Source organism: Penaeus vannamei, chromosome 1 (genome assembly GCF_042767895.1).
Source record: "Penaeus vannamei isolate JL-2024 chromosome 1, ASM4276789v1, whole genome shotgun sequence".
In the NCBI taxonomy this organism is placed as follows: domain Eukaryota; kingdom Metazoa; phylum Arthropoda; class Malacostraca; order Decapoda; family Penaeidae; genus Penaeus; species Penaeus vannamei.
Window position 1 is genome coordinate 5,796,252 of NC_091549.1, and position 10,000 is coordinate 5,806,251.

At 44.2% G+C, this 10,000-nt stretch overlaps 1 protein-coding gene across 1 annotated transcript in view; it reads left to right on the top strand.

The window, feature by feature from the left end:
* The window catches only part of LOC113812218 (uncharacterized), a 632,290-nt gene that overhangs the window by 245,623 nt on the left and 376,667 nt on the right, over positions 1-10,000 (top strand). The gene's annotated exons all lie outside the window — the stretch shown is intronic.

Sequence of the window (10,000 nt, forward strand, 5' to 3'; positions counted from 1 at the left end):
TTTATTATTCTTTATTATTTTTACTAGTTTTATTTAATTATATATTTTTTGCTAAGGTATATTTGGATTTTCCGTTTTTTTGTTTTTTTTTGTATTTGCAGATTTTGTAAAGTTATTTATATGTTTATTTATTTGTTATTGATATTATTATCATTGTCATTACTATTATTATTATCATTATGGTAGAAAAACCTACAATGCACAGGCTAGATTTCTTGAAATAAATGAGACAACAGTTTTGGAATCCTGAATAATAATTATCATTAATATCGTTTTTATTATTATTATTTATATATTTATTGATTTATTTACGCCTGACTTTATATTTTGATTATTATTGTTTATCTATTGATTTGTTTATTTACGTATTTTATATATTTTTGGATATGTTGTTACTAACTTTTGCCTCTGGGTTATATTTGATTTTCTTTTTTTCAAGTAAATGTGGAAAGAAAGATATATTAATAGATGTAAATAGATATAGGTTGATGAGCGGGTGGACAGGTCGAAGGGGTGAGGGAGAGAGAATGAGGGAAAGGAAAGGAGCGAAGAGTTTGAGAGAAAGGGAAAGAGAAAGAGAGAAAAAAGGTGTAAGAACAAAGAGAATAACGTTTTGGAAGGAAGGAAAGAGAGAGAGAGACGGAGACAGAGCGAGAGTGAGAGAGAGAGAGAGAGAGAGAGAGAGAGAGAGAGAGAGAGAGAGAGAGAGAGAGAGAGAGAGAGAGAGAGAGAGAGAGAGAGAGAGAGAGAGGGAGAGAGATACAAAAGGAAGAGAAAGAATAACAAAGAAAAACAAAAAAGAAAAGAGAATTTCGCATCAAGATAACGAGAGGTGGAGAGAGAGAGAGAGAGAGAGAGAGAGAGAGAGAGACAGAGAGAGAGAGAGAGAAAGGAGAGAGAGAGAGAGAGAGAGAGAGTCAGTCAAGGAGAGGAAAAGCACACAGGAAAATTGCGAAGCGACGAAACCTCTCAGGAAAAATTGAACATATCTGAACCGACCCGACTGAACATCGCTCCGGTATATGTGTTCCTCTGACGATGATAAACTGTCGAGAAAGTCATCGTTCCTCGGGAAAGATTTTCGAGTTTGCGGAGATCGGCCGGTTTTCGAAATACATTTTTATTTTTTATTTTTTTATTTTTTTATTTTTTTTTTATTATTAGTAATAATATATATATATATATATATATATATATATATATATATATATATATATATATATATATTTACTCCAGCTTACATTGTGTCTCTTCTTTCTCATCCTCTCTCTCTCTCTCTCTCTCTCTCTCTCTCTCTCTCTCTCTCTCTCTCTCTCTCTCTCTCTCTCTCAGTCTTCTAGTTTCTTTTTTCCAGCGATTCCTTTGTTCGTTTCCCTCCTCCACTTCTCAACTTTGTTACCCTCCCCTCTCCACCCCTCCGCTTCCTTCCCTCTCCTCCCCTCTCCTCCCTCCGTCCCCCTCTCCTCTCCCTTTCCCATCCCTTTCCCCCTCTCCTCCCCCTCCTTTCCCTTCCCTTCCCAATCCTCCCTCACCCATCCCCTTCCCCCTCCCCTCTCCACCACCTCCCCACCCCTTCCCCTCTCCACCACCTCCCCACCCCTCCCCTCCCCCCTCTCCCTCCTCCCTCCCCCACCCCTCCCCCTCTCCCATCCTTTCCCTTCCCTTCCTCTCCTCCCCCACCCATTCCCCCCTCCCCCTCTCCACCACCTCCCCACCCCTCCCTCCCCTCTCCACCACCTCCCCCACCCCTCCCCCACCCCTCCCCCTCCCTCTCCACCTCCCCATCCTCCTCCCCTCCTCTCCACCCCTCCCCCTTCCTCCCTTCCCCCTCCCCCGCCCCCCCCTCTCTCTCTGGGCCTCCGCTAACCTCATTTCTCCGGGAATTTAACGCCCAATGGACGTCGCGGCGCTCAAAGTTAGTCCCAAGTTGAATCCACGAACTTTGCCTTCATCGCCCCCGCCCCACCACGACCACCGGGAAGAAGAAGCGCGCGTGCTGCGGAGACCCCGTGTTGTCTCACTCTCCCTCGCCCCCTCACCCCCTCCGCCCCAATGCGAAGGGGGGGGGGTGGAGTGTGAGGGGGGAAGGTGGAAAGGTGGGAAGGGGGGGGGGGGTTCGTAGTGTGAGGGGTGGGTGGTGGAAAGGTGGGGTGTTTTCATAGCATGAGGGGAGGTGGGAAAGGGGGAAAGGAGATGGAGAGGGGCGAATCGGGAGGGGGTAGGGAGGGGATTGGAAAAGGGAGGTTAGGGGAAGGGTGGAGACGGGAAAAGGGCGGTAGGGAGGGGAATGGTGGAAAGGGGGTTAGGGAGGGTGTGGAGAGGGGGAAAAGGGGTGGTAGGGAGGGGGGAAAAGGGGAGTTACGGGAGGTTGACGGTATGGACGAAGGAATGGTTAAATGGCGGGGTGATTGGGGGTGAGCGGGTATCTGCTTGGTTTGGCTTTTTTGTGTGTTTTTGTTTTGTTTCTTTGTTTGTGCAATTGGATCTCTTTGTCCTCCCTCCCCCTCCGTCTCCATCTTCTTTTCTCTCTCTTTCTCTTCTCCCTCCCACCCTTCCTCCTCGTCCCTCTCCATCATCATTCTCTCTCTCTCTCCCTCTCTCTCTCTCTCCCCCTCTCCCCCTCTCTCCTCCCTCCTTCCCTCCTTCCCTCATTCCCTCCTTCCCCCTCCCCCTCTCTCTCCTCCCTCCCACCCGTCCTCCCTCTCCCTCACCTCTTTCTTCTCTCTCTCTCTCTCTCTCTTTCTATTTTCGTGTTCTTGTACTCTCTCTCTCTCGCCCATTTATATTTCATCGGCGGCGCCAGAGTTGAAATGCGCGCGGCCGATGGATCGTCGATGCGAAGAGAATAGTTGAAGAATCTTTGTTCTGTTTTGAGTTTTTGTTTTTTTTATCTTCGTTCTTGCTCTTGTTTTAGCTCTGTTTCATTATTTATTCATTATTTCCTTTGCATGGCGTTCTTTGTTCTGTTTAGAGTTTTTTATTTTATCTTCGTTCTTGCTCTTGTTTTATTTATTCATTATTTCCTTTGCATGGAGTTTTTTTTTCTTCGTTCTTGCTCTTGTTTCATTTATTCATTATTTCCTTTGCATGGCGTTCTTTGTTCTGTTTAGAGTTTTTTTTTTCGTTCTTGCTGTTTCATTTATTTATTATTTCCTTTGTTTTTCGTTTCTCTTTCGTTGTGGTGGGAGACTTTTTTTCCTTTCTTTATTTTTCATTGTGTTTTTATGTCATCTTTATTATTATTATTATTTTTATTATTATTTCTTTCTGCTGTTGCTGTCGATGCGAAGAGAATAGTTTAAGAATCTTTGTTCTGTTTAGAGTTTTTGTTTTATCTTCGTTCATGCTCTTGTTTCATTATTTATTCATTATTCCCTTTGCATGGCGTTCTTTGTTCTGTTTTTTTTTTTCGTTCTTGCTGTTTCATTTATTTATTGTGCTGTTTAGAGTCTTTTTTCGTTCTTGCTCTTTTTTTATTATTTATTCATTATTTCCTTTGCATGGCGTTCTTTGTTGTGTTTAGAGTTTTTTTTATCTTCGTTCTTGCTCTTTTTCATTTATTCATTATTTCCTTTGCATGGCGTTCTTTGTTCTGTTGTGTTTAGAGTTTTTTTTTATTATTCGTTCTTGCTCTTGTTTTATTTATTTATTATTTCCTTTGCATGGCGTTCTGTTTAGAGTTTTTTTTTTTATCTTCGTTCTTGCTATTGTTTTATTTATTCATTATTTCCTTTGCATGGCGTTCTTTGTTCTGTTTAGAGTTTTTTTTATCTTCGTTCTTGCTCTTATTTCATTTATTCATTATTTCCTTTGTTTTTCGTTTCTCTTTCGTTGTGGTGGAGGAGACTTTTTTTCCTTTCTTTATTTTTCATTGTGTTTTTTATGTCATCTTTATTATTATTATTTTTTATTATTATTTCTTTCTGCTGTTGCTGTCTATGCGTAGAGAATAGTTTTTTTTTTTTATCTTCGTTCTTGCTCTGTTTCATTATTTGTTCATTATTTCCTTTGCATGGCGTTCTTTGTTCTGTTTAGAGTTTTTTTTATCTTCGTTCTTGCTCTTGTTTTATTTATTCATTATTTCCTTTGCATGGCGTTCTTTGTTCTGTTTAGAGTTTTTTTTTCTCTCTCGTTCTTGCTCTTGTTTCATTTATTCATTATTTCCTTTGCATGGCGTTCTTTGTTCTGTTTAGAGTTTTTTTTCTCTCTCGTTCTTGCTCTTGTTTCATTTATTCATTATTTCCTTTGCATGGCGTTCTTTGTTCTGTTTAGAGTTTTTTTTCGTTCTTGCTGTTTCATTTATTTATTATTTCCTTTGTTTTTCGTTTCTCTTTCGTTGTGGTGGAGGAGACTTTTTTCCTTTTTCATTGTTTTTATGTCATCTTTATTATTATTATTATTTTTATTATTATTTCTTTCTGCTGTTGCTGTCGATGCGTAGAGAAGAGTTTTTTTTTTATCTTCGTTCTTGCTCTGTTTCATTATTTGTTCATTATTTCCTTTGCATGGCGTTCTTTGTTCTGTTTAGAGTTTTTTTTTCGTTCTTGCTCTTGTTTTATTTATTCATTATTTCCTTTGCATGGCGTTCTTTGTTCTGTTTAGAGTTTTTTTTTTATCTTCTTCGTTCTTGCTCTGTTTCATTATTTATTCATTATTTCCTTTGTATGGCGTTCTTTGTTCTGTTTAATTTTTTTAATCTTCGTTCTTGCTCTTGTTTTATTTATTCATTATTTCCTTTGCATGGCGTCTGTGGATAGGTGTTTGTTTTTGTTTCGTTTCTTTAGTTTAGTTTAGTTTAGTCCTTTATTTACCACCCTGGCTAACTGCACAGGCGTGGGCAAGCTGTAGTACATTTGATACATGGTCAAAGCATTATATAATAGTATTACAGAATAAATCTATATCATAAAATTATTACGGTCTAAAATATATCATTCAAAGGAAAAGAACGATCAGTAATTTATCTGCTCATCTGTCAAGCCGGCATACGGCTTGGGCGTGGAAAGGCAATGTAACATTTGATATGTGGTCATGTGATACTACATTCCAAATTTAGGATATAACATAATTATATCTTCCAAGACATCAGATGATATGAAGTAGTTACATAGTTCTCCATACCTCATGCTTGGTGGTCTGAAAGGCTTTCTCTTTATTTTTCATTGTCATCTTTATTATTCATTTATTTATTTTTTGTACTTTGTGTTGTTGCTGTGATTGTTCTTTTTTTTCTGATTCATCTACATCTTTTTTCACTATTTTACTTTTCGTTTTTCTTTCTTATTGGTCTTCTTCCACTCCTCGTACTCTTCTTCTTCCTTCTCCGCCTCCTCCTCCTCCTCCTCCTCCCCCCCCCTCCTCTTCCCCCCCCCTCTTCCCCTCCCCTCCTCCTCCTCCTCCTCCTACTACTACTACTACTACTACTACTACTACTACTTTCCCTCCCCCACCACCTCTTCTCCCTCTTCTCCTTCATCATCCTCCCCTCCCCTCCTTCCTCCTCGGCCGTCATCCTCCACGTGGCTATTTTCCTCCGGCCGCGCGAGCCCCGCCCCGCCCTCGCATCTTTTATCGGATTAAACCTTAACGCCGCCTCGTCCTGCGCGCCCGTTCGCCTCGTCGGGATCCGAGGGGGGGGGGGGGGGGGTCGTGGTTCCAAGCGCCAGGAGGACGCGATTAAAATTACACCGCGGGAGAAGAAAAGAGAGAGGGAGAGGGAGAGGGAGAGGGAGAGGGAGAGGGAGAGGGAGAGGGAGAGGGAGAGGGAGAGGGAGAGGGAGAGGGAGAGGAGAGGGAGAGGGAGAGGGAGAGGGAGGGAGAGAGAGAGAGAGAGAGAGAGAGAGAGAGAGAGAGAGAGAGAGAGAGAGAGAGAGAGAGAGGGAGAGAGAGAGAGGGAGAGAGAGAGAGAGAGAGAGAGAGAGAGAGAGAGAGAGAATAAAGTAGTCTCTTTCCGGTCTGACCTTTTGGAATTTTTGTTTCTTCGTGTCTGGTTATAGGTGCGATCGCTCGTTCGCTTGTTCAGTCGTTCAGTCGTTCACTCACTTGTTCACTCGCTCACTCACTTGTTCACTCGCTCATGTTCATTCATTCTGTCACTCGTTCATTCACTCATTCACTCGCTCTCTTGTTCACTCGTTCACTTATTAACTCGTTCACTTATTAACTCGTTCACTTATTAACTCGATCACTTATTAACTCGTTCACATATTAACTCGTTCACTCACCCCCCCCCCCCAAATTCCAAATGACACTGAGATCTTCATTAGCCTGGACGGGACTCCAACTTTATGTGTCATTTATCAGTCTTGCCGAAAGCCCCCTCCCCCTCCCCACCCGCCCACCCCCGAAAGCCCCCTCACCCCTCCCCACCCGCCCACCCCCCGAAAGCCCCCTTCCCCCTCTCCCCACCCGCCCACCCCGGCAGGAAGCAACGCAGCAGCCGTGCTATGATGGGCGCTGGAGGTGGTGGTGGTGGGGGGGGGGGGTCAGTGCCAACGCAGTGCCAGCCAGAAACGGGGAAGGTACTGCCCGTTATAGGAGGTCGTTCGGCGAGGGGGTGCGGTGGGCTGGGCAGTCCCATGGGGTGCCACGAAGGAAGATCAAGGACCCGAGGGTATGAGGCGGCGTTGGCACTCATGATTCCTGCCCAATGCATGTGGGAACAAAATGGAGGTGATGGGTAGAGGGGGGGGGTATGAGACTATAAGGGGGGGGATTTTTTTATATATATATATATAGTGCTCTCCTCTTCCACCTGTCGATATGAAACCCGTCCAGAGACAAAGAGAAATGTTGAAAAAAAGATGTTTGGCAAACAGTTTTCACCGTGTTTGCCTTCAGATATTTTTTTTTTTTATTTTCCCCCTTTCTCTGTCTCTATCCCTCTCTCTCTCTGTCTCCCTTTCTTCTCTCTCTATCTATCTATCTCTCTCTGTCTCTCACTTTCTCTCCCTCCCTCCTTCTCCATCTCCATTTCCCTCCCTCCCTCTCCATTTCCCACCCTCTCCCTCTCCTTCCCCTCTCACGCCCCGCCTTACCCCCTCTCTCTCTATTTCTCTCCTCTCCCCTAGCCTTCCCCCTTCTCTCTCTCTCACTCTTCCTTTAATTCTCCCACCTTCTCTCTCCATCTCTCTCCTTTTCCTTCCTTCTTTCTCCATCTCACCCTGCACCCCACCAAAGCCGCCGCAATAAAGACGTGTCTCTTCCTCCTCCTCCTCCACCTCCTTTCGTCCTCCTCCTCCCTCTTCCTCCTCCACCTCGTCCATCTCCTCCCTCCTCCTCCTCTTCCTCTTCCTCCCCACCACCCCCGACTCATCCACCTCCTCCTCCTCCTCCTCCTCCATCTCCATCTCCTCCTCTTCCACCTCCTCCATCTCCTTCTCCTCCTCTTCCTGCTCCTCTATCTCCTCCTCCATCTCCTCCTCCTCTTCCTTTTCCTCCTCCTCTTCCTCCTTTTCCTCCTCCTCCATCTCCTCCTCCTCCTCGGGTGCTGGAGGCTGCCATTTCCCAGCTGTAATAACCGGTCGCAGATCACGGTAGATCAAGCCGGAACAAACAGCAGTGCGATACGTATTTTGCTCTCGCCCTTGTGTGCGCGGAGAACAAAGACAAAACATCATATTACGGGGACGGGGGTGGGGGTGGGTGGGGTGTGGGTGGGGGTGGGGGGAAGGGGGGTTGATGTCGTGTCGTCTGGTGTCATCGTCATTTTTTTCTTGTTTTGGCTTTTTTTCTTTTTTTTTCTTTTGTTGTTGTCTTCTTTCTTTTTCTTCTTCTTCTGGTCTTCCTTGTCTTTGTCCATTGATCTCTCTTTTTATCCTCGTTATCGTCGTCGTCGTCATCGTTCGTCTTCTCTTTGTCCTCTTCGATTTTCGCTTTTTCTCTTCTTCGTCCTCGTCTTTCCCTGTTCTCTTTCGACTCCTCTTCCTCCACATCTTTGGTCTGTCCTGCCAGTTTCCCTCCTTCTTCGATTCTCCCTCTTCTTACCTCTCCCATGTTCTCTCTCCCTTCTCTTTCCTCTCCTCCCATTGCTTTCTCCCTCTCCCTCTCTCTCTCTCATTCCCTTCTTCCTCTCCCTCCCATTGCTTTCTCCCTCTCCCATTCCCTCCTTTTCCCTCCTCCCTTCTTTCTTCTCCCCTCCCCCTCTCCCCTCTTCCTTCTGCTCCCTCTCCTTTCTACTCCCTACTTTCATTCCCTCCTCTTCTCCCTCCCCCTCCCTCATCCTCCTCTTCCCTTCCCTTCCCCTCCTTTCCCCGCTTGACCCCCCTCCCCCCTCTTTAAATTCTTTTAACCCCAGATGATCAAAAGGAAACATCCAAGCGTTTCCTCCCCCCACCTTTTTTATTGGGGGGGGGGGAGAGGGGGTGGCTTTATCGCTAAATAGAAGCAAATAACTATTTCATTGTTGGCGAGTTTCTGTGACTCGGACAGTGTATGTGAGAGGGAGGGAGGAGGAGGTAAGGAGGGGGTTGGGATAGGGGAGGGAGGGAGGGAGGGAGGGAAGAAGGGGTTGGGATGAGGGGAGGAGGGTTAGATTGGGGGTTGGGGAGGGGAGGGAGGGAAGTAGGGCAACTGGGGTAGAGGAGGGAGGGAAGAGGGGGCTGGGATAGGGGAGGATGGTTAGAGGGGGTTGGGGTAGGGGGAGGGAGGGAAGATGGGGTTGGGGTAGGGGAGGGAGGGAAGAGGGGGTTGGGGTAGGGGAGGGAGGGAAGAGGGGGAAGGGGGAAGAGGGGATAGGGAGGGTGATGGATATAAAGTTTGCAAGGGGGGGAGGGTAAGAGTGATGTTAGAGAAGGAGAGGGAAGGGGGAAAGAGAAAGGAAAGGAATAGGGGAAACGGAAGGAGAAAAGAGAAGTGTAAAGAATAAAATGAGATGGAACGGAATGGAAGGTAAGGGAGAAGGAAGAAAGAAAAAGAAGTAAAGAAGAGCCAAAAATAGTAGAAATAAGAAGTAGAGAAAAGTAAAAAAGAAGAGAAAGAAGTAGAGAGAAAAAAAACAAGAAAGTAGGAGAGAAAGAAGTAGAAAGAGAAAAAAAAATAAAGAAACAAAAGGTAGAGAAACAAGTAGACCGATCGAAAAAGAAGGAAAGAAAGTAAAAAAAAAAAAAAAAAAAAAAAAAAATCCAGTTGACAGCAAGAGAGAGAGGAACAGCCACAGACAGCCAGACAGACAGACACTCGCAGGTCTGTCCATTATGCAAAAGCCTTCAGTCCTCCAGGGAGAGCAAAGCCTCCGCAATTTTGAAACTGCACTTGTATTTTAGAGGAGAGAGAGAAAGAGAAATCTACGTTTTGAAGAATTCTGCTCTCAAATGTACTTTATGGCTGCCGGGAAACGGAGAGAATTTTTATTATTTTAATTTTTTTTTATTTATTTTTTTTATTATTATTATTATTATTATTATTTTTTTTTTGGGGGGGTTAATAATGTAAGCTGGCTGTCTTTACGAAATGACCTCCACTTTTTTTTTTTTTTTTTTTTGGGGGGGGGGGGGGTTGGCGGTGCATAATCCATCTGTTTTGCCTTTTAAGGAAATATTAATAAGGGTTGGGGCATTGGACATAAAACTAAAGCATTTCATGGGTGTTTAAGTGAGTTACATTTGTGAATAGGGTTTAAGTACTCGTCGGGTGAAATGTCATTTAAAGGGAAGTGAAATATAATTGTGTTTGTGTTTCTCTTTTTCTTCATTCCTCCGTTTTTTCTACTTTATTTTATTTCTGTCTTTCTTTTTCTTTCTTTTTTTCTCTCTTTCTTTTGTTCTTTCTCTTTTTCCTTTTTTTTCTTTCTTTACTTCATTCCTTCTTCCTGCCTTCTCCCTTTGTTTCTTCTTCCTCTCTATTTCCTTCTTTGTTATTTCCTTCTGCCCTTGTTCCTTCCTTCTTTCTTACTTACTTCCTTCTCTCTTTGTTTCTTCTCCCTTTCTTTCTTTCCTTCTTTCTTACTTCCTTCCTTCTCCCCTTGTTCCTTCTTTCCTTCTTTCTTGCTTACTTCCTTCCT